At 40.1% G+C, this 19,896-nt stretch overlaps 1 long non-coding RNA gene across 4 annotated transcripts in view; it reads left to right on the forward strand.

Annotated features, from left to right (window-relative positions):
• Positions 1–19,896, forward strand: part of LOC307181736 — a 420,065-nt gene that overhangs the window by 151,775 nt on the left and 248,394 nt on the right. For 3 of the 4 annotated variants that reach the window (XR_013827015.1, XR_013827017.1, XR_013827018.1), the window contains one exon: positions 8,657–8,751. This is a non-coding gene — a long non-coding RNA (uncharacterized lncRNA). Of the gene's footprint in view, positions 1–7,162; positions 7,260–8,656; positions 8,752–19,896 lie in introns of all 4 variants that reach the window. The other variant, XR_013827016.1, reaches the window with a different exon arrangement.

A 19,896-nucleotide genomic window follows, 5' to 3' on the forward strand; every position in this document is an offset into this window, starting at 1 on the left:
ATTTGTAACTTGATCTTGAGTTTTCAAATGAAGATCTGAACAATCTGTCAGGAATAACACGGCTTGTGTCTGGGCCTTCCCCTGCTGCCCAGCAGATCTGACGGGAAGAAAGTATCTGCGGCTTCCAGAGTGTTTTTGGTCCTCACGTCCCTGACCTCGTGCATTTTTCGAAGGGGAATCTTCAGAGAAACCCATGCTGCATTTAACTTTGGACTCTCTCTTGTGGGCTTGTGTCTAACCAGACACAGCCGATCTGAATACTTCCTGCATGCTAAGCAGACCATTGTCAGCTGCTTCCTCTAGGCTAGATTGTTATAAATGCTGTTTATGATCCTGCTATGACAACTGTGAAGGACATGGCAAAGAATTTATCACAGGATTATTCATCCACCAGCAGAATACCTAATAAGATTCTAAATGACCCAAGATGATAATAAGATCTAGCTTGTAGCAATAAGGTATTAATAAACTGCTTTTTTCAATAAGGGAGAGTCCTGGCATCATTACCCTGACATATTTGTTTTGCTTATATTTTGCGAACAAAGTAAGGCTGCTGGATTGAATAGTAAATTTATAAGGAACCCCTGATGTATGAAAAATACAACCCACGTGAAGTAGAACCCATAGGTTAAAGTCAAGAGCATGGTATTTGCCTATGACATCCGAGAGCCAGACTCCCAGGCCATCCATTCTAATTGTTCCATGCCATTTGCCTTTGTATTTAAAAATTATATAAGAATAATATATCGCCCGCTGTTGACCACAAGGCCATAATTCAGATGAAGAAATTTAGTAAAATCATAAACCAGGAAAGTGCAGTGTGGATGAATAATGGATGAAACGGGTACACTGAATTCAAATGAAATCTGGGATTCTGCTGCATGTTCCTGTTTTGAAAATAAAACTATTTAGTATTAAGTTAGTATGAAAAAATGGATCCTGTTTGTTGAACTGAACTCAGCTGTTCCTAGGGAAGAAAGTGGCAGAGATTCAAGAACCTGTCATTAGTGAATTTTTTGAATATTAGAAGCTGAACAAGTTGAAATGTAACTCCGCGCTGCCCTGGTTTTACTTTTCTGCCTTAGGGCTTCTCTCTCTGACAACACTGTGCAAGGCCCCAAAATGCAAAAAATAACTTGTACTTCACTTCCAGGAAAGTAGCCTTGTGCCTTGGAAGGTGTTCTCTAGTGGATTAAATTCATCAGATCAAACATCAGCATTGAAATCAGCAATGGTTGGGGTTTTTTTTGTAATGAGCCATAATGTGTATACAATAAAATGCACAATTCTGAAGTGTGTACAATTTGAAGACTTTTGACAATTGAATTTCTGTGTAATTACCACTCAGAACAAGTTACGGAACATTTTCATGTCCCCTAGAAAGTTCTCTTGTGCTCTGTTTCACTCAGCATCCTCTGATTCTTAAACACAGGCAACCATTGTTCTGGCTTCTGTCCCTTGGATTAGATTTGCTTGTTGTTGAACTTCATATAAATAGAAACATAAAGTATACTTTTTTGTGTCTCCCTTTTTTTTACTCAACATATGTTTTTGAGATTAACTTAGGTTGTTATGTATATCAGTTGCTCATTCCTTTTTATTGCTGTATGGATATATATACCACACTGTGTTTTTCCATTCTCTTGTTGAGAGACACTTCGTAGTTCCCAGTTTTGGGCCATTATAAATAAAACTGCTATGAACATTTATGTACACGTCTTTTTTGTTAACCGAAAATGGATCATGACCTAGATGTGAAAGCTAAAACTATGAAGCTTCTAGAAGAACATAAATAAAATCTTCACAACCCTAGGGATAGGCAAAAATTTCCTAGATAAGGTACCAACCACATGAATTATAAAATAAACAACCAATGAATTGGACTTTGTCAAAATTTAAAACTTCTGCTCTTTGTGTACAGATCTTTTTGAGGACCTACATTTTCACTTATCTTAAGTAAATACCTAGGAGTGAGCATACTAAGTCACAGGGTAGATGTAGGTTTTATTATGTAAGAAGCTACCAAACGGTTCTCCCCATTGTTCCGTTTTATAGTCCCCCCAAACAGTGTGGAATGGAGTTCCAGATGCTCCATGCCCTTGGCAACATTCAGTGTTGTACATTTCATTTTAGCCGTTCTGGTGGGTTTGAAATGGCAGCCAATTGTGGTTTTCACGATCAGCAGTGTTTTTAAACTTAAAACTGACCAAATAGGCGGGTTGACAACTGGGTGGATTTGTGTTTAGCTTGGAATCACAATTTGCCACGTTCGTTTTTGTGTGAAGTGCACACATTAAACGTTTAAAGCAGGATACTTGACCATTGCCTTTTAGACTGCCAGGTCATCTTCAAATTGCCTTTGATTACATTCCTTCCATGTTTGTTTCCAACTCTAGCTGCTCTGCCCACCGATTAGTATTAATTCATGAAAATATTCAATATTTTTAGTTAAGCATTCCACCTGACTAATCTAAAACACAACTAAAATGACCTAGAGCCTAGGGGAAATTACTCAAGTCACAAAGAGTACTGTTTCATGGGTAGGGCAAGATATGCAGGGATTCTAACGCTGCTTTTCTGTTAAAGCACAATCGATTTTGCAAAGCCTGCACTGAGGCATTGGGCTTAGATGGAAGCTTAATGGAAACCACATGCTAGACGTTCTCAACAAATTCGAGTGTGGATCCTTACTAAAGTAAGAAATGATAAAATTGCTGCCCGCTACCTAGAGGTTATGGCATTTACTATAAGAGAATCTCTTGGTAAATAGGGGCTTTAACTCCTTTTTTTTTTTTTTTGCGGTACGCGGGACTCTCACTGTTGTGGCCTCTCCCGTTGCGAAACACAGGCTCCGGACGCGCAGGCTCAGCGGCCATGGCTCACGGGCCCAGCCGCTCCGCGGCATGTGGGATCTTCCCGGACCAGGGCACGAACCCGTGTTCCCTGCATCGGCAGGCGGACTCTCAACCACTGTGCCCCCAGGGAAGCCCTAACTCCTTTTAAACATGAATTTACACACTTCACGTGGGGCATGCATACATATGGGATAGGACCTATTGAGTTATAACCGAAATGTCAGCCTCCAGTTTAGTTTAGGGCTGTATGAAAATGGCATTCTATTCCATGATGAACACCCTTAGTGTTCTTTAGGATAGAACTTCGAAGAGCTGCTTTTGCACAATATACTACAAAGGCCAGGCAGTCTCTAAGTGTATGATAGTTATACTGCCACCTTCTGAGAAAAGTGGCCAAAAGCTGTTCCCTGAATATGAATTGCCCTCTGTCTGTGGTGTGACCCTGCAGCCCTGGGTACAGCTGACGGCCCGGAAATTGCTTCCTGTCACAAAGGCACTTAGCTATAGGCTGAGCGTGATGAAAATGATGATGATAATGTTGACAATAACAACAGACATTAATCGAACACTTATCACTATCAACTCTATGGTCTGTAGCTTAGTTTTTTTGTTAGGAAAATGACCCATAAGATAGAAAACGCTTTGGGTTGCCACGCTCTGCCACTAGGGGGTAGCATAATTGCTATTGTCTTGTGCCCTTTAAATGCGAATTCTGTTTACAGTTCTTTAATCTTTCCAGGTTTAATTTTTTTCCCCATTTAGAAGGAATATAAGTGATCCTCTGGTTAATATAGTAATTTTATAATTTGATCTGAACCTGGTGTCTCATAAATACTGAAAAAGAAGTACAGTGAGATAATACATTTTTTTCTCTTTTCAATCCATTGTTTTAAATCTTCACTAATTATTCTACTATTAATTCGTTTTGCTGGTTAAAAAAGTGTCTACTATCATTAATAACTTATTAGTATGCACTTTTTTGTGCTTTGCACTTGCTTATAGCACTTAGCCTTCCATCCATTATATGAGAAGGGGTTATGTACGGTTACTTTGAGGGGCAGGGAAGTGCCTTTCATATGCTGTGGAACATGGCAGAAGAGACTCACCCTACTTCAAGGATTTTAGGGTTTAGTTGTAACATGAAATGTACGCACATCAACTAGACTTATCAGACTTAAAACAGGAGTGTTTAAGAAATCTCCCAGCATGATGGAGAATTGATCAATTTCTTGTGATTTGGTTAATTTCTTTCTTTATGTAGTTTGAGACCATGTTTGGTTTATTCAATCTCATGATTGTTATATTTTCTTGAAGAATTAATTGGTCCTTTTATTTCTCATAAACTAATGACAATTTTAACTCCGAGTAAGTTTTTTCCCCTCTTGAATGCTCTCTGATCTTAGTATTTTTAAACTTTCTTTGGGTTAGTATTTGTATACTAACTTTCAACTTTGTATCATTGTGTTTCATGCATGTCTCTTTCAAACAGCATATAACTGAATTATTAAAAATTTAAGAATATCTCTCTTTAATTGGCCAACTTAATCCATTTAAATTTCATTATTTAAATCATGATTTCTTTGGGCTTTTCCCCATAATCTTGTTTACTATTTCAGTATACCTGCCTTTTCTTGGCTTCGTCTTTTTCCTTTACTGGCTTCTCTTGGTTAGTCTGAATTTTCTTTATCCCTTTTCCCCTTTCCACTGGTTTGAAATTTATATTTTCTATTTCTTATCTTTTAGTTATCATTAAAATTTTTTTATATCTTTATTGGAGTGTAATTGCTTTACAATGTTGTGTTAGTTTCTGCTGTATAACTCCTTTTTTTTTTTTTTGGTCTTTTTTTATTTTATTTTATTTTTTTTAACATCTTTAAATTTTTAACTTGTATTCTTCAAGCCAAAATTTATCCCAAATTATACAGGGACCTTTGTACCCAAAGATACCTCTCATCATCCATGATATTTTTTTCCCCTCAGGATTTTAATTCTTCCTTGTTTAAAAACTAGTCTTCTTTACCCTTGGTTTTTCAGTGCGTGTTACTTAGATTTACCTTACATGTTTATCAATTTCTTCCCTCACTATTGCTCCTTGCAATGTTACTCCTTCATTATGGGTTCAGTTTTCTTCCTACTGCAATACATCCTTTAGAGGTTCTTTCAACATGGGTGGTGAATAGCAAAGTCTCACAGTCTTCATTGGATTGAAAAATGTCTTTATTTTGTCATGCTACTTGAATGATCATTTTGCTGACTTTTTCTCCTCAGTGCTTTGAAGATACTATTCCTTTGTCTTCTGGTCTCTCTTTTTAAAATATTTTGTTGAAATACAATATACATATAGGAAAGCACATATAGCATTATTATACAGCCCAAGGAGCCCATGTAATCAAAACCTAGAAATCAAAATCAAGAAACAGAACCTAGCCGACACCCCAGGAGCCCACCCTTCATGCCCCCTGCCAGCCACTACCCACCGTCACCCACCAACAGTTAAACCTTATCCAGACTTCTACCAGCATAGATTAGTTTTGGTTTGGTTTCTATTTTTGCTAATGAGAAGTCTGCCATCAATCTAATCTTTATTTATTTATAGTTAATCTTTTTTCCTCATTTCTTTTAAGATTTTATTTTTGATCTATAGTTTCATTATAAGATGTATATACACATATATGTGTGTGTGTGTGTGTGTGTGTGTGTGTGTGTGTATATATGTATATGGCTGTGTATTTATTTCTCTTTGACCTACTTTTCTCTTGGCATGTTTCCTAAATCTAAACACTTATTTTTCATAAATTCTGGAAAAAATCCCATTATCTCAGTGAATATTTCTTCTCTTTCATGCCTTTTTTCTTCATCTTTCTGAAACTCCTAAGAGATATAGGTTGAATCTTATTTTGTCCTATATAACTTTGAACTTCTCTTTTATATTTTCTATCTCTTAATTTTTTGATATTGCATTCTGGTTAATTTTCTGATTTATTCTTTCATTCACTGATGAAATTTTTTTCATTGATTCTCTTTTATTGTACCTGACTAATGTTAAACCCATTTGTTATGAGTTGAATTGTGTCCTCCAAAAAAGATACACTGAAGTCCTAACCACCAATACTTTAGAATATGACCTTATTTGGAAATAGGGTCTTTATGGAGGTAATCAAGTTCAAATGAAGTCATTAGAGTTGACCCTCATCCAGTCTGACTGGTGTCCATAAAAAGAGGGGTGGATTTGGACACAGAGACATGCCCAGAGGGAGGACTGTGTGAAGAGACATGAGGAAAGCACTGTGTGAGATTGGAGTTATGCTGTCACAAGCTAAGGGACATTTGGGACTACCAAAAGCTGGAAGAGGCAAGGGAGGATCCATCTTTCCTTTACAGGTTTCAGTAGGAACGTGGCCTGCCAACAGCTTGATTTCAGACTTGTAGCCCCTAGAACTGTGAGACTATACATTTCTATTGTTCCAGGCCACCCAGTTTGTGCTACTTTGTTATGGAAGCCCTAGAAAACTGATATACCATTTATTTAGTTTTAAATTTCAATAATTCTGTCTTTCGTTTTTTTCCAGAAGTATAACATGACTTAGTCAAAGCTATTTCTTTTTGTTGTATGACGTCTTGTTCTTACATCATGGCTTCCAGTCTTTCTTTTATGTCTTTGTTTTGAATATGTTTATTTTTATTGCCTGCTTCAGATTGTTCTATTATCTTAAATTCTTAGAGTATTAATCTCCCCTTTTGCTCTGCCTGTCTGCTTACTCTCTCTTTTGAAGGATTATTTCCTCTTGTGATTTGTAATTTTTTTCTTTGAGTTGGCACGCTTACTTTTAGCAAAGGGTTTTCCCCATTTGGGGGAGGCCCCGTGCTCTTGGGTTGTGAAAATACTTCTGCAGAGTAGTTTTGCATTTTCTTATGATAGGCATCTCAGTGGTTTTATTGGTCTGCAGCCAGTTGTTATTTTAATTGCTACACTGAAGTTTCCTGCTGGGTGGATAACATGAGTTCAGACTCTGTACCCTGCATGCCCAAATATGCCTTATAGGATCCTGACTTCATATGGACTTGTCATTCCTAGTTCCCCATCTTGCACAAGCTTTATTCTACCTTTCCTGTTACTAAGTGGGCAACTGAACCCCAGCCTCTTGCCATTTGGGCCAATATGTAGACCCAATATCCGGCTGGGCCCCCGGAGCATCAGTTTACAAATGCCAAGATGGTGACTCTGCCTATGCGTTCTTCATTTCTGTTACCTGGGGATTTCTTCTCTCTCTTTCTCATTCTTTCTTTCATGTTTGGTTCTCTTTCAGAAAAGTGCTACATTTCCCCCAGCATTTCTATGCATGTTTAGAGGAAGGAGACCGGGGACTGTGTTAGTGTGCTCTGCTGTTTCACTGGAACAAGAAGGTGGGACCAATGTCTGACACTGAATGACAGGGAAGAACTAGTAGTACATGCTGATAGGGGTTTTAAAGAAGGAGAAATTGACTCAAGAGTGGAACAGCCGAGCACTGAAAAATGCTAGGTGGAGTTCAGATAAGGGAGGGTTTAAATACTTAAAAAAATTATTTTACACGTCAGATTCAGAGCTACATGAGACGGCAGAGATGTCCATCTAACGTCCAGCATGATCATACTCACACAGTGTTGTTATTTTCTACAGATTGACACCGTTCCTCTTCTTCCTGCTCTTCCCTTTGCCTTTTCCTTTGTAGAAACAAAAAACTGCTCTGTGAACCGCAGGAAGCCAAGTTTCTTCAGGAAACCCCACATGGCTTCAAAACCTCACCATGCTGATTTAGTCCTCAAGGCAGAGGACGGTTGGGAAGAAAGGAATTAGATGTGTTTCCAGGGCGTTTCAACCTGTAGTTAATGGAGGAAGGAGACTCAAGTCAGAATTTTTGCTTTTAATTTTTAATTTCATCAACTGTGACTTCGTTGTCTGAAAAAGAGAGTGAAAAGCAAATCCTGCTCTGCTCTGGAAATGCTTTCAACACCCACTCAAGTGGGGATAGCTATCTAATCTAACTACTAGAAGGGGTTGCAAAAATTAAACGAGAAAACAGAAGTGAACATGCCTTAAAATAAAAATGGGTTGCATAAGAGAGACACAGTGACCTAGTGGTTCAGCGCACGGACTCCAGAGCCACACTGAGTTTGAAGCCCTAACTCTGCCACCAACTGGCTGTTTGGGAACGTTGCATAAATTATCTGTGCCTCAGTTTCCTCATTTCTAAAATGGGGATAATAACAGATGTACGTCTTAGGGTTGTTGTAGGGGTTAAATGAGATGTTATAGTACCTGTGCTTAATAGAGTAAGTTCTCAATGAGTGTTACTTTTTTATTTCATCCCTTGATATCATAATCTATACAAGACCTAGTGTTAGGTCCAGGGACCCCAAGCAGTTCTAGAAATAAGATCAGAGTGCTGGGGAAGTCTCCAGAATTGTACCCCCAAATATTCTGTGTGTGTGTGTGTGTGTGTCTTTGTGTTTGTGCATGCGTTTGTAAGGGGGTGGGACATTTTTCTTTGGAGCCAGTTCATATTTTTTCATCAGATTCTTAAAAACATATGAAACCCAAAAAAAAAAAAAAAAAAAAAAACATATGAAACCCAAAGAGGGTTCAGAAATACTTCTGTTTGAATCTAAGGACCTTAGAGGTAAAATAGTCTTTGCATTCCCCAAAGGCTTTATGGCTCTGGTTTAGCTCAGTAAACATAGGTTGGGAGCGGGGCACTGGTCTATGGCAGTCATTCAGCCTTGCCAGAGGAACATTCTCACCCGGGTAACTCTGTACCTAGGAAGGACCCAGACGGGAACCCAGGAGATCACTCAGATGATTTCTGCTGAAGGCGATCAATGTCATGACTTCTGTTATGGGCAATGGCAGTGCAAGGTGAGTCAAACTTATTACTCACATGGTCTGTGGAAGGACTGAAGATTCACTTAATCTTTCCTTGAGAGTAAGGTAGGACTTCATCCCTTCTCGTGAAGTGCTATGAGAGCCGTCTGGTCATTTCCAGTGAAAACCAAAGGTCGTGAGATTGGGAGACCTTGGTGAAGTATCCTAAGATTCATAATGGGGAATGCGCCAAACGTGATAAATTGTAAGACTCATGACACTCTTTTCCCCTATCCTTTGAACCCTTTCTTGCTTTGATTCAGCCCAGGCATTTAAACACTTGACAGGGCTTCTAAAGGTGTAAATGTCTAACTTTAGTTCTTTTTAATGATGTGTGTCATCTGAGTAGCAATGCCATCAATAGGGGATGTGTTTCTGTTATTTTTTTCTCTTCTGCTCTCAGATGCCTTTTAACATATGTAAAAATATTTATATAGTGTTTCAGATCTGCAGCATTCAGCACAGACATGCTCTTTCTGAGCTCTCCCTTTTGGTAATATATTTAACTCAAAAGAAGTCATAGGCAGATTGGGGGCAGGTAGTAGGTACAACTCTGACAACAAGCTAATGAGCTCTCCTGTGATTATCACAGAGGATGGTGACTCATTAAATCTCATTTCCTGGGCACGTCCACATAGGGAGAAGAAATGATCTCAAATAAAAGCCTGAGAACCTAATGCAGTCAGATTCATGGGCATCTGTGTAAGCAGCCACGTGATAATCAGTGCAAAGAGTGAAATGTTGTCATGAGGTACTCTGACATATTTCATTGGTTACTTTATTAAATTTTTTAACGGATTTGTTGTTTTCTGTTAGGAATTAGCCCCATAGCAGGGACGGTGCTGAAAGCAAGTGGGGTTGTCTTTTGGTTGGAGTCAATCCAGGCTCTTATTCCCCTACCTGGTACCTCTTTATGTGTATTAACATTATCATCGATATTCAAGACTGTGCTGAAAAGAGGGTCAGGATGATTCGAATCCATAAAGGCTTCCCCTTTTGGTTCCCAAGCATATGAGTATCTGCTTAGAATTAATCCTCCTCCAGCTTCCTTAGAGTGAACCATTTTTTTTTCCTAGGGGTTTTGCACTGCTAAAAAGAAATTTTTCCAAAAAAGGGCAAGCCATAAGTAAGATGAAAAAGAGACTGCAGTTTGTTTTTGACACCTTAACTTCCTTTTAAATATCCATCTTCACCTTCCCGGCATTTCCTTTGTATCAATATCTTGCTTCTCATCATTAGGTCCTGGTAGCTTTCTAATCACGAGTTAGTTAAATAGCTTAAGATATTGTTCTTCTCAGGGACTCATAGATGCAAATAAATGAATTTCTAGTGGTAGAATTTTAGATGTCATAATAGGGTGTGTGGGGTCATGATATTTTGTATGTCTGGAATCACACCCATTCATCAGGCCAGCTTTATTCCTTCATCATCCCGTGTACATGGGCACTGGACTGTTTGTGAGAGGAATTGTTGGTTGACTGGTGAGGGGAGACGGAGCAGGGCTGTGTGGTACCTGTTGCCATATGACCAGTTACTACCTTATCTCATAACCTCGTTGGAGAACGTCGTCCTGAAACAGGAAAGATCCCGCTCGGCTTCATATTATTCCGTAACCTTTGCATTTCTAGATTCTATCTATGTCGTCAACATCTAGACTTGCCACTAAGACCTGTGGTTTCTGCCACCACAACCATGAAGAGAAGGATTACCCACAGATACGATTTATTTTTAAAGGGCCACGGGCAGGATTCCTAATGGAGAAGTCATTCCAGACAGGCTTTTCATAGCAGAAATGGGTTTGCCAGTGTGAAACGTCAGGATGATTGAGATTAATTCAGGTCCCAACTCACGTTCACGTTAAACATCCAGTATTTGAGACTATTCATCTTTTAGGGTCGCAGATATCTAAGATAACGTATTGGGGTAGACCCTGACAAAAAAAGGGGGTTGGGGTATGAGATCGCAGTTCAGGTTAGGAAAGGTGAGGGTGTGAAAGCATCATATTTTCTGCATTCAAAAATGCACATGAAGAAAAAGTTTTGTCTTATAGTTCATAAAATCATCTTATAGTTCATAAATATGCTTAATATAGTATTTTGTTCTTTTCTCCCCAAATATCTGTGACTAAATCTTCTAAGCAACATTTTCTTAGAATTTAGGAAATACTCTTCACTCTCTCTAGGCTGGAAGGTCTTATTCACAACTTGTTTGCATTTTGGCTTATGAAATCACCATAACCAACTCTCTTCTACTGCTGATGAGAGGAAGGCCAGGCGACTCTCTAAAAACAAATAAAAGGCATTCAAGTTGCAGGAAACACAGCTTAAATATGATCAATGGCTGAACTGACTGAGAACTGAGGCAAGCTGTCAGGGCCAAGTTAGGGGTATTGTGGGAAAACGTAACCCAAAGGTCCCATGGCAGACCTGACGTGAAGGCCGTATCCCATGTTGGAGCCCAGGACATAAAAGAGAATGGGCAAGTTCAGAGCAGCGCAGGTTTCAGAGTCTGGGAGCACAGACCTACAGAAAGATATGCTGGTATGTGTGCTAAGAAAAAAGTTTTGGAAGGATACATCCCTAAATGTTCATAGTGTTGGGGAATGGGGTGCTAGGAGAAGGAGACTTAAATGTTCTTACTTTTACGTCGTACTCTTCCTGTTGCTAAAATATTAGATAATGAGCATGTAATTTTTTTTTTTAATTTAAGGAGCTATAAATATTACTAAAGAGAAAAAATGAATGCCAGAGGTGAAAACCATTTGCAGCTTCTCAGCTGCAGGCCCGGTGAATCTTGAATAATTTATTTAGACGACGGCTGGCACCTGCTCTCCTTCACTGTGCCCAGCACACAACCCTCTGTCTCTTGGGCCTGCCCCTGCCAATATGGGGCCCCAGACGGTCTCCCATCCAGACAGCGGAACCAAGACCCCTTCTCGAGTGATTTCCCAGGCAGTTTGAAGGAGATAGCCTAGTTATAGGCCGTCGAGGTTACTGGCTCAAGAGCTCCCCAGGAGGGGCTGCTGGCCGGGGTTCCCCTTCTCTGAGCCTGGAAGGGTGTATGGCTTGTTGCACGCTGGTGGCAGAGGGAAGGATCCGACGCCCTGTTTTATGAAAGTGGACATTCAATTAGCTTCCCACGCCCTAGGTCCTTCGATCCGTATCCACTTAGAAAGGAGCTTTGTTTTCCCCCGAATGCCAGGATCTGGAAAAGCTAGGCATCACTGTTGCTCCTGTTTTCGGGTACCACGTCAAGGCAAAGTAAAGCAGAAAAGAAAAATCTTCCCTTTGCTTTCTCTCTAATGTACATGGAACAAGAAAAGGAAGGTATGGGGTGGCCCGTCTGTGACTGTGAGTGGAAAGCATCTCCTATAAACCTTCATTCGTAATTTGAGTAAAAGCGGGGAGGGGAGGCCGTGAAAATGACCAGCACCGTTTCTTTCTTTTCTGAGATGTTAGCCCACAGGCTGTCCCTTCAATTTATTTGAATTCTTGGTTTTCCAGAGTCACCTTCATCCGTGTTACGTTTTCTTTCTTCTGTTGTCGGCTTCTGGCCTGTTCCTAAGCATCATTTTTACTTGAGACACTTCTGCAACTTTGAAAACTAAGTCCTGGAAACCAGTGTGGCTGTCTGGGTGTGTGTACGGTTTTTAAAGTGGGTGCTGTTTCTGAGTTGAAACAGAATCTGCAAAGAATTCATTAACCTTAACTAGGGCGAGTAATCTTGCCTGGACCTCCGTGGTAAAAGTTCTTAAACTTACATTATCCTTGTAAAAAAAATAGCCGGGAATGGCTTGCTGGTGGCCTGGTCCACCTCCCTGTCTTACTGGGGAATTGTAGCCAAATGGGCCTGGGGTGGATGGTGAACCCGAATGAAATATTCCAAGTCTCAGGCAGTGAGGAGCAGAACCGCAGAGTTGCTGTGCTGGCCGCTGCTTCTCACCTTCGTGCCTGTCTCTTCCCTTCAGACTTCAGTGGTTTTTTCCAGTGTCCCCCTTTGAAAAAGATTGATGTCGCTGGCAATGGCGAGGGGATTAACATGAATAACAAATTATTCTTACACGTTTGAAGTTATAGGCCTATTATAGTTGCCCTTTAGGGAAACACTGGGCTTTACTGAGCTATTGTGATTCTCAACAAATTTCAGTAATTATTAGTGCTAGGAGTTGCGTTGCTTGGTTTCCGCTCAACTTGTACAAAGTATCTGTGCCTTTTGGGAGGCTCCTCTGACTACCTGATTCACAGTGAAGGAGGCTGCCTGGGGTAGGACAGTATTTCCATACCGGAAAATTTGCAACTAAGTTTTAAACTGTCCAAATAGTTTTCATCTTGGGCCTCAGGGGTGACAGAGACAAAGGCGAGTAGGTAAAGGGAATCTGGGGAAACTGCATTTGTTCAGGATGGGTTGGAGGAGAGGGTGTGGGCCCCAGGTAGGAATGGTTGTCCTGACAACCCAGAGTGGTGGTTGGAAAATAGAAAAGAATTAGAAAGAGCAGATTCGAATCTCTGATCTAGGCCAAATATGTTGTGTGACTGTGGCAACTACCTAACCTCTTAAAGCCACCGTTTGGTCATCTGTAAAATGGGTCTGATAAAATACTAGTTTCAGGCAATTTACAGATATAAATACAATAATAACAAGTTTTGGGCTTCCCTGGTGGCACAGTGGTTGAGAGTCCGCCTGCCGATGCAGGGGACACGGGTTCGTGCCCCGGTCCGGGAAGATCCCACATGCCGCGGAGCAGCTGGGCCCCTGAGCCATGGCCGCTGAGCCTGCGCGTCTGGAGCCTGTGCTCCGCAACGGGAGAGGCCACAACAGTGAGAGGCCCGCGTACCGGAAAACAAACAAACAAACAAACAAAAAACAAGTTTTAACTGTGTACATGCTCTTTACAACTATTGTTTCTAGTGCTGCTAGTACTAGCTTGCCTGTCTCTTGTATCTGAAGTTCTGGTGATATAGTCTTGAAAAAGAGGGCCCTCCCATGAGCTGTGTAAAGCATTTGCATGGAAGAATAGGGGTCATATCAATATAATAAATTACATTAAACATCTGTGCATCCATATTCAAATCCCAGCATTGCCAATGACTAGCTGTCCATCCCCAGAAAGTTACTCGCCATTTCTTTGTCGCCATTTCTCTACCTGTAAACCAACAGTACTTACTTCACAAGGTTGTCATGAGAATTAGGTAAGGCAAAGCACTGTGATGCACTTAGATGAGTGCTCTGAAGTTGATATAACAGGTCCCCAAACCTCCTGGGCAGCTCTATACCTTCCATGATGATAGGATGAGAACACATGTGACTCATCACTTCTTAGGAGGTGCTGCTGTCCTGCTCCCCAGGGACAGTTCCATCTCCCCCTCAGGGGTACCATATTGGCACTTTCGGAATGGTTGTGTTGGGCCATTTCTGGGTAGATGTTTGTGTGGCATTGATCCCTATGAGCAGTGTCTCTACCCCAGACTGCCCTTTTCCCTTCAGGACAGTGACCATCTGCTGCCTGAGTTACAACAACATTCCAGATTTTGCCATTAATAAGAAATTCTAAATCCCCAAATCCCAGGCAGCCATGTCTCCATCTGTGGGAAAAGAGCAAGATTTGCTTCCGCACGTCACCAAGTGAAACCATCCTATCTGGGTGAAATTTCTGATGCAAGGGAAGTAGATGCATGAAAACATGGTGGACTTAAGATCAGCTGTTAAGATGATTCAGGCAGGGGACTGAATGAAATAACACATGTAAAAATCCTTTCTTGAGGCACTTGAAATAATTCCTTTCAATATAAAGATGATGACCGCCACACAACATCCTGACTGAAGGTGCCATGGGAGGCAGCAAGTGATCTAAGACAGTTACCAAAATTCGACAGCAAGAAATAAAGGTGCCTCTTGTTTTATACAAACCTTGGTGTGAACGGCTGGATTTCCAAAGAGAATACCTCTGTTAAAAAAAACAAAAACAAAAACAGAAGCAAAAAAGTGGGGCATATTGGGATTGAGTTTATTTGCACAAAAATCAATTTGAATCAGGCAGTATTCAATCTAGCAGATAGAAAGGAGCTCCAAGGAGCTATACGAAATCAAAGACTCTTAGAGCCAGAGGGAATCGGAACAAGGAAGTTATACTAGACAGAAAACTGCATTGGTTATTGAAAAGTCACTTTCCTTTAGGGAATGGCAGGGATCTATCAGTCAGATTACCTAACCAGTGCTGATCAGGCGATTCCTGATTGACTGGTTTAAGATTCCATTTCTGGGAGAGCTGAAACCGTAATTTAAGTCTTGGTTTGGTGACGTAGGGCTTGGCGTAAATGACTCCATTTTAGGCCTGTTATCTGGTTTTGAATAATTCCCCCCTTTTGATCAGATTCTCAGTGTAACTGAGAGATGTGAACGAAATTTAAGGCATTAGCACTACTCCCAGACCCTGCTCTGAGGTTTTCACCGTTTCTTCTGATCCTCTGTGTGGTATTCACAGGTCACCGTGTTGGTTTCTCGTTCTTTAAATCATTCTCTTCATTCCTTTTCTTACATGCTAATCTTAGGGAGTCTAGTCATTTGCTTGGTGGTTAGAAGTTGAGAATAAGCATTTAAAGCTTTTGAGAGAATACAGCACGCCAGGGAGACTACTATGATTATTATAAGCAGGATAATTCCCAATGTCTGGAGTGTACTTTGGAGCCATGGTCCCCATGACCCAAATCAATCAGAATCAAATAAGTCAAAGAAAGGCCTCCATTAAAGGAGTCACTTTAAGCCAACTGGCTTGTTCAGTGATCTTATGTAGCTGAGTCTCAACTTCCCTAGAAGTGTCAATCCAAGTACAACAAGTGGTGTGGGCCACAGCACAAACACCTCCTTGCTCAGCTTAAAGATAATCTAAGGCTATTCTATTATCAGGAACAACTTTGGCCAGAGAATATATGGATCATTTTTGGGTGGGTATAGCTTTAGCAGCAGGTTCTACAATATCTTCCAGAGATAAGGAGAGATTCCTGATCATAGCTTCATTTGCACTTACTCTTAGCCAGGGCAGTAGGGATCTGCCACAGGAAACTAATTTTGAATCATGAATACCTCCTGGTAATTTCCATTTGAGTCTGTGGCCCAGGACTGGAAAGGTGACAGCCACGGAGGTCAGTAAAATTGAAGGTTCTGTACAATGCACAGGTGGTTTTATTCTAGTCACCCTTGCCTGTGCACCTTTTTTGTACAGAGCCTGGGTGCAAGTTTCCATGAGTTTCTGGTTGTCAATCAGAGGCAGGGAAATGGACTCCCCTGGTTAAGGAGTCTGACACAATAGAGAAGGAGCTGAGTTTGTTCCAGAGAAACCGAGGCATTGGAAATCAGGGAGAAATTTGTGATGGGCCGAAGTACAGTATCACTAGCATTGTGGCAAATCCAGCAGTTATTTGGAGGTTGGATTACTCCCCCTTGCAATGGCCTGGGGTATGTAAACAATGCCATTATCTTTCCAAGCCAGAGCAAGACAAAAGAAGAATCAAAAAGACCTTCATGCTGTAAGAATTAGGAAGAGTACGGCCAGAAAAGGAGGGAGGAATGGAAAACAATGTTCTTGATCTACTGTCTTGGGAGGAAGCAGTTTACCTTGATGTTGGCTGTTTCTTCCTCAATTTTGAGTTCTCCAGTGTTCACATAGGACCAGATGTCATGTGGGGCCTTCTTCAGTTTTGAAATACACACCCAAGTTTTAACAGCTTGAAATTCAGCAATGATGTCAGTGGTTAAGAGTACTTGATGGGGTCCTTTCTGTGAATCTCACTTTTGCAAAAGCATCAGAATAAAACAGTAACTGTCTGTAAACTACAAAAGACTTAAAAATGCCCATGGTTAAAGATCTGATGAGAGTTCATTATAATGGAACTGATAAGGAAATTTGGTTATTTCTGTGACATACAGCATTTAAAAGTAATAACTGGAATTATGACTGATAACATACCAGGATGTACTAGATTTTGAGGAATTTCCTACAATTTCTAGAACACTTATTAATAACATGCATCCGTACAAATATAACTTAAGAAGGCTTATCATCACTTATTTGACAATGCTTCCCATGTAATTGAATATACTGAATATGCCTAATTGGTTTAACAGCTCTCTTTTACAAGGTGAGAGACAAATCCTTTGAGATTTCCAGGGATTCTTTAGGAAATCTCAAAGTTACTTTGAGGTCAAAAAGACTCCTTTTAGAATTTGGTTTTGGGAATTTGTCAAAAGGTCAAAAGGTTTGAACATTTGACTAGATAGGATCATGGATTATTATGAAATAATACCTAATTATCTATTTAACCAAAGTGACAATAGAAAATTTTAAAGGCAGATACTGAAAGTTATACAGTTCTGAACAAAACTTAGCTCTTTTAAAGCTAAGAAGACTGGGTTTTCTTGAGTAATTAAAGACCAGATAAAGAGAATGTGAAGCATAATAAATTATTTTGGTAAGACAAAATCTTTGCTTTCTAGGTAGATTGTCCAAAAGGTAAACAAACAAACGAACCAACAAAAACCAACTTCTATAATCTCTTATCAAGAGCAGACCAATAGTCCAATAAAACTTTGTTGTGTTAACAGAGAGAAAACAAAATTATAACTTTGTACCAGGGACTTCCCTGGTGGCTCAGTGGTTAAGAATCTGCCTGCCAGTGCAGGGGACACGGGTTTGATCCCTGGTCTGGGAAGATCCCACATGCCACAGAGCAACTAAGCCCGGGTGCCACAACTACTGAGCCTGCATTCTAGAGCCTGTGCTCTGCAACAAGAGAAGCAACCTCAATGAGAAGCATGCTCGCCGCAACTAGAGAAAGCCCGCACAGTGCAACAGAGACCCAACACAGCCAAAAAAAAAAAAAAAACCAGTGTACATTTGATATTAAAATTCATTATTTAAAAACAAATACATCCATTCCAATCTTAGCTTGACCACACATAAAATTCCTTTCCCAAAATTCCTTTTCCACAAACCTTTCACAACTCTTTTGTATCCATTCAGATTTCACCTTATTTTTTTTCTTCTTTCTCATTCTGGAACAAACAATCCTATTACTTTCCTTACCTACTTTTCATATACAGTTGTTTCCTTTCACCCTTATTATTTCTAATAAGTTGTTGTTGTTTTTTTTTTTTTTTTTTTTGCAGTATGCGGGCCTCTCACTGTTGTGGCCTCTCCCGTTGCGGAGCACAGGCTCCGGACACGCAGGCTCAGCGGCCATGGCTCACGGGCCCAGCCGCTCTGCGGCATGCGGGATCTTCCCAGACCAGGGCACGAACCCGTGTCCCCTGCATTAGCAGGCGGACTCTCAACCACTGCGCCACCAGGGAAGCCCTTCTAATAAGGTTTAATTACATATATTGATTAGAATTCTTAACCCTTAGAATTCTTTATTCCTAGTGAAAAGTACGAAGCAATTGTGGACTGTCTGTTAAGCTAGCATTCTGTGGATTGGCAAATTTATAAATACATTTCATAATTTCTAGGAGCATATTCTTCCTAGTAGTAAATTTTCCATTGTGGACCAAAGCATGTTTACTGATAGACCCAAATATCATTGGTTCCTCTGTAAAAGGAAACCAAAAGTGGATAAACCTGTGTTCAGTAATTGATATTTCAGTATTTTATCTTATTTGAAAATGATCTAGGTATTGAGTGAATATCCATCATTTAACTTATCTCAGTATAACTTTAAAGTTTCAAGTTCTCAAAAAGGTTTTAGAAACTATTTTTAAAAAGACATACTGTGAAACATAATTATTGTTGAAAAGTCCATTTATAAATTTTTGTCTTACATCTATTTAATTCACTTGTTCTTAATAATTAAATTTAGATTAATCATGAAAATTTCACAAGATTTTAAACAGCTAACCATCATCTTAAGTTGTTTTTCTTATTGACAGATTCTGTAACAGAGATAACATCAGCTGTTTTGACCTTTAGTAAGCCTAGGTAGATTAAAAGTATTGGATTTAGGGCTTCCCTGGTGGCGCAGTGGTTGGGAGTCCGCCTGCCGATGCAGGGGACACGGGTTCGTGCCCCGGTCCGGGAGGATCCCACATGCCACGGAGCCGCTGGGCCCGTGAGCCACAGCCGCTGGGCCTGCACGTCCGGAGCCTGTGCTCCGCAGCGGGAGAGGCCACAACAGTGAGAGGCCCGCGTACCGCAAAAAAGTATTGGATTTAATGCTGGTAACTCTATGCCATGCCTATTTTAATTAAACCAACAAACGTAACCTAGCTTTTATTTACTAATGATTATCCTAGATCATGTGAACTTGAAAAACATTTGGGTTAATTTCTATATTTCTGAAAGTGTATTTGATTTATATAAACACTTATTTATATTTAAGGCAATTAAACAGAGCTCTTTACAAGTTAACTTTGGCAATGCCATTGGAGGTGAAAAAAATCACACGTTTATAACATACATACATAGAAATACATAAACATACAAGCAGAGGTAAACAGAGATCTTACAGCTTTTGTTCTAAAATTTTAGCCACAAAACAGGTATGATAATGCAAACTCACTAGGTTATAAAAGAACAGTCGCATTCAAATTGTGTTTCTGGCAGGTGATATAAGTTAAGGTCATCTGCTTGGATGGCTTAAACTTTTTACTAATATTTGTAGAAGAGATTTTAAGGTTTTTCATAGGCCAGGTTTTCAGGATGGCCTTTTTTTTCTCCTTCTGATAAGAATTACCTTGGTTCATGGAGAAGACCAGGGAGAACACTTACATCTTAAAATACACAGAGGAAGAATGCAAGTTCCACCAAGAAGAACTTTTGTTCCCTAAGCCCAGGTCTTTTACAATATCCGCAAGCCTTTTGAGATGATAGGGGAGGATATGGGATTGGGAAAAAGGATAGGTGGGCTTTGAATTGTTTCTAGAGCCGCATTTCTGTTCTTGTAAAGACTTGATTTGTAAGACAGTATAGTTGTGTTTAATTCCTCAAAAAAATTGGTTTGCAACCTGAATGATACCAAGGTGCCGACCCACTCATCCAACTACATCACCTTTAGTTTACTTCTTCATATCAGAGAGAACATCTTCAAGAGGGAAATCAAAAGGTTCCTATGTTCTAGATTTAGAGCTGTGTTTCTTTGGAATGTTTTTAGT

The sequence above is a fragment of the Stenella coeruleoalba genome (assembly GCF_951394435.1).
Source record: "Stenella coeruleoalba genome assembly, chromosome: 2".
Lineage (NCBI taxonomy): Eukaryota > Metazoa > Chordata > Mammalia > Artiodactyla > Delphinidae > Stenella > Stenella coeruleoalba.